Below are 5,012 nucleotides of genomic sequence, written 5' to 3' on the forward strand. Positions count from 1 at the left end.
GTCTGGTGTCCCTTTTGTTCTTTTGCAGGTCAGATGGGTGGGGTATGTGAGGGCCTGGTTAAAGTGGAAAGGTGGGTGGTCGCAGTAGGTCATTCATCAACAAGCCCAGTACATAAGTACCACGGTGACCCCCAAATCTAGTGCCATGGTCCCCAAACTCCAATGTATCAGCGTTCCCTGGAAGGCTTGTTCAGTGGAGATTTCTGGGCCCCATCCCCAGAGTCTGATTCATTAAGTCTGGAGTGGAGCCTGAGAATTCCATGCTTCTGGTCCAAGAACCAATCTCTGCTAGTGAATGGGTTTCTAAACCTTGGTTCCCCAAAGAAATAACTGGAGTGCTTGAGTTTATTTAAAGCCTTGATGTCTGGAACAGCCATCTCCAGATTATTACAGCTCTTGGGTAGCTGGTCCAGATGACTCAAGAATCCCAAGGCTGATCCTCCAGTTCCTTGTCCCGCTGTAGGCTTTCCCTGCACCCTGTTCCACTGCTCCCAAGTTGCCATATCACAGTCCCAACACAGTCAGTGTTGGGAGTGGCCCATGGTCCGAGATTTTAACATAGCTGCCAGTGGCCCCAGCTCTTTGGGTGGAATGTGTATCTTGCTTAAGCTTAACATTGCAACTCCCTTCAGTAGTTCCATCTTAAAGTTTACCTGGGGCCACCCAGCCAGGTGTCCCAAGCCCAGAGCCCATCATGCCATAATCCTCATATTTCACTATCTCTAACCATGGGTCAGGGCAAAGTAGCTGATTTCAATAGCTCTCCAGAGGTTAATATCGGTCAGCTGGTGCGTGCAGAGGGAGAATGGTGTGTAAATGGGATGCACATAGTGTATCAATTGACCCTCAGTTGGACTTGGCACCTCTGAACCTGTTTCTTAACATAAGATAGGTTATAATCACGGCCACCTCCATGAATAGAGTTATGGGCCTTAATAAGGCAAGTTCAGAAAGGGTCTGGTCCAGAGTTGGAGAATGAGAAACAAGCTATTTTTTTAGGCACTTGCTGGGCTAGGACAGCTCAGGTGCAAGTTGCCGTGGTGAGACGATTGTCAATTCGCAAGCCAAGCCAGGCTGGCGCTCTGCTCAGGTGTTCAGGCCCCAGGGGCCTTGGCTGCCCTATTAAGCCATCTTGTACACAGTGCTGCACCAAATGCCAGGACAGGATGAAGCAAAATAAACGGCCTCAAAACCCCAAGAGAGGAGATGAACTAGTTCTTCAGATGAGGGGCCCTTGGGTGTCCTGGCCCACCTGTGGGCAGGCTAGCGGGGAGACCTTCCTTGTTGGGGCTGCCGGGGCAGTTCTCTGTGTTTTCTCAAGATGGGGGCCAGGTTTGGATAGCAGTGATCCCCGGTCTGGGGCCAAATGGAGAATGTAATGAAAATTCTGATCTTGGGGAAGTAGTTGGTTTGCACCACAAGTAGGCCTTTTATGAAAAAGTCTTCCAGTTGCCTGGGGCTGTATCTGGGGTCTGGCATGGTGTATCACTTGGGCAGGTGACCCTTGGAATTTTTCATCTCTATAAAAGTGGGAATCATAAATCCTACCTACTTCCTAGGGCTGCTGTGAATGTTCAAGGCTGTGATCTGGGTAAATTGCTTTGCCTGGTGTCTGGCACGTAGTAAGCCCTCACATGTATTGAATGGCATTGTGATAACGAAACCCATTAATCAATGCAGTGTTAATGACGGTGCTGGTAGTGATGGTAACATCCAATATTAATGTATTAAAGTCTTAAAAAGGAAGGACAGGTAGTATTCACCTAGGTGTTTCAAAGGAGCTGGGCTCAGATGCTAACTATAGCAACAGCAGCATCTGGCACTGAAACTGTGTCCATTAACCCCCTCCCCTCCATCATATCGGGGTCCCTGTGCTCCTTGTTAGGGAGAGTTGATGGGGGTGGCTTTGGCATCCGGCACCCCAGAGACCTGTGGAAGGGATCTTGCCTGGGGGTGCAGGGACTGACCTCTGGACAGTTTTTCCATGGCTGTTGGAGATGAGCACTAGATAGAGAGGGTGCCCCACTCTACCTCAGTCCCTCTGGTTTTCCAGCCAACTGCTTCTTGAGGGATGCTCTGTTCCAGGCCTGTGTTTCATCCTTGATTCCTGTCTGCAGCCAGACTGGATGCCTCTCCTGGCTTCACCCCCTCCTTATTTGTGACCTTGGATGTGCTCCATAGCCACTCTGTGCCTCAGTTTATCCAGTGTAAAATGGAGAAAATAACCTCATAAGGTTGACGTGTGGATCAAATGATTCAGTGTATGTGAAGCACATGCAGAGTGCTTGTGGGTAGTGAGTGCTGAGTAAGTGGCGGCTGCTTTATTGTTTACTGTTAGAGAATCCTCCCAGCAACCCTGAAGTGAGGCAGTGATTATTGTGATCATAGGTAAGAGAACTGAGGCTCAGAAGTCTAACATACCCAAGGCCACACAGCCAGTGGCAAAGGAGGTGTAAGTTAGAATCTGTTCTGCAAATCCATTGGTCTCACCTGCATCTCTCTCTCTCTGTGTGTGTGTGTGTGTGTGTGTGTGTGTGTGTGTGTGTGTGTGTGTATCCTGAAATTACCTGCTGGCCTTTGCAGCCTATGGTACAATTTACCTTTCTTGCTTCCTTCCCTTCTTACTTTTTTCCAGCTTACCTTCCCTCCTTCCTTTCTGCCTTCTTTCCTTTCTTCCTTCTTTCTGTTTAACTTTATTACTGGAGTTGGGACTACTTGCTCTGAGTCTTTGCATGCGCTGTTCTCTGCCTGGAACAGCCTTCTCCACTTTGCCAGACAGGTCCTCCAGTTCTCACCTCTTCCAGGAAGCCTCCTTTTCCTCCACTCTAGGCAGCATTAAGAGACATCCCCTAATCTGAGCCCTCCTTCCCTGTGGACAGATAGAAGAATCCATCTCAGCACAAAGCACTCTGTATTATCATTTCTTACTTTTGCAGTCCTCTCCTCCATGAGCTTGTGAGGTCCTCAAGGCAAATGAGACCTGACACCATTTTTTAGTTCAATAATCTTGTCATACATTTGGAAAACTCGGGTCTTGAAGTCATAGTGTTTTGGTTTTGTTTTCGGGGAGGAGACTCACAATTTCTATCTGGGAAAATGAGATTACCTCATACTTTAAAACGGTAGCTTAAAGACGCATAGTAAAGTCTCCCAACTTTCACCTGCTGGATGGAAGTTCTTTTTTCTGTTTACCCTCTGACCTTTCTCAGTCAAAGCTTAATCTGACCCAGACAACCTTGGCTAACCGCCTCAGGGAGGAGGGTGGAGCCTGAGGAGATCACGTGTCCCTCGCTCTTTGGGGAGCTGTCTCCTGGGAGGGTAGGTGAGTTTTATTTCAGAGGCCCTTGCTCAGAAACCTGTGATGTCCTGTGTCTCCAGAACCAGGTTCAAACTCTAGACTGGCACTTGAGGCTCTTCTTGACTTGGCTTTCATTCCCCACACCCATTCCTCCCCCACCCAAAATGGCTTTTAGGTACTGCTGACAACAATCAGTTGACAGTAATTGAATGTTGACATTAATCGAAAGGGACTTCGAAATCACTAACATTTATTGAACACACACTATGTGCTAGGAGTGGTCTAAGAACATTACACATGTCATTTGATTCTAACTCCTAGCAGAGTCAGGATTTGAGCCCAGGCCTGCTGGCTTTGCTGCTTATGAAATTCACTGAAACTGTTGGAAACTTAATGTCCTTGTGTATAAGATGATAACACATTATATTGCCCAAATCACTTATGAATATCTTTACTCAATTATCCAGACTTCGTATCAATTCACTATAGTGCTAATATTACTACTACTGCTGTAATCATATGGTTACAGGGCTCTTTGCTGCATCCTCTTGTTTGTCTATTCCTACCCTTACTCTTGTGCTGGGTTAACGTCTCATATTTTAGGGCAACTATCAACTCTGGGAAGCCTTCCCATACTCCTCAGGTGAGGTCAGGTCTCATGCTGCACTCTTGGAGCGCTGCGTACCAGAGAGACTACCCAGCTGTATACTGGTGGTTAAAATATTGAAGTGCCTCCTGGCCAGTTGATAAATAGCTCCTGCCCCAGCTCCCCAACCTATTCTTCCCTGAACATCTCTCCAGGCCTCAGGGGAGGGAGAGACCCAGCCCAGAAGAGGCCTCCAGGACCCCACCTCTTGCAATGCAGGTGCCATCACTCCTGCCACAGCCTCCTCCTGCCTAACACTAAGTCTGGTTTGTAATTAAATAGTGATGTGTAATTAGTTATGTGCTTTGCCTTCCCTGCTGGACTGGAAACTTTAAGAGCTCAGAGGCTATGTCTGGTTCTTGGTCATCACCAAAATCCTAGGGCCTGATTGATCAGGGAGAATAAATATTTGTTGAACACAAGAATAAATGATATTTGGACAAGGAAACCAGCTAGAAACCTGGATCAGTCTTTGTGATGCTGGGCAGTTGACCTCTCTGACACTCAGTTTCCTCTTCTGTAAAGTGGGTGTAATTCATTCTTTGAGCAAGTCTCTACTAAGAACCTATGTATCAGGCTCTGGGACACGGTGGAAACAGGACTGAGAAAAGCCTTGCTTCCGTGGAACTTACGGAAAGGCAGACAATAAAGGCATAAACAAGATGACTATACTAAGAAAAAAACGGATGATGAGGTTGTAGGGTCATTCTAGATAGAATAGTCACAGAATGTGTCTCTGAGGTGACTTTTAAGTCCTTCCTCAAAGCCCGTATTGATTTATTTTTTATCCAATAACTCATTTTTGTAGAAATTCATTGTAAAACCAAATTTTTTGGCTACTGGGGGTGTAGAATTTGTAACTGGATCCCGCCTTCTAGGCGGAGTCCCACCGGCACGAGGAGGGATCTCATTGGTTGCGACAGACCACGCGGCTGCATTGCCCCGGCAGCCGGCGCCCCGCCCCTTGGGCACCCCAGCCGTCGATCAAGTGTCGGGCTCCGCCCCCAGTGCGCGGCTTAGTCCCTCTCTATAAAAGGAGCCGGCGGGCGATGACGAGCCTTTACGTCG

General features: G+C 47.7%; 1 protein-coding gene across 1 annotated transcript in view; it reads left to right on the plus strand.

Annotated features, from left to right (window-relative positions):
* The window catches only part of MAPRE1 (microtubule associated protein RP/EB family member 1), a 45,014-nt gene that overhangs the window by 6,449 nt on the left and 33,553 nt on the right, over window positions 1-5,012 (plus strand). The window lies entirely within an intron of this gene.

The sequence above is a fragment of the Neophocaena asiaeorientalis genome, unplaced genomic scaffold (genome assembly GCF_003031525.2).
Source record: "Neophocaena asiaeorientalis asiaeorientalis breed wild unplaced genomic scaffold, Neophocaena_asiaeorientalis_V1.1 scaffold82, whole genome shotgun sequence".
Classification (NCBI taxonomy): Eukaryota; Metazoa; Chordata; class Mammalia; order Artiodactyla; family Phocoenidae; genus Neophocaena; species Neophocaena asiaeorientalis.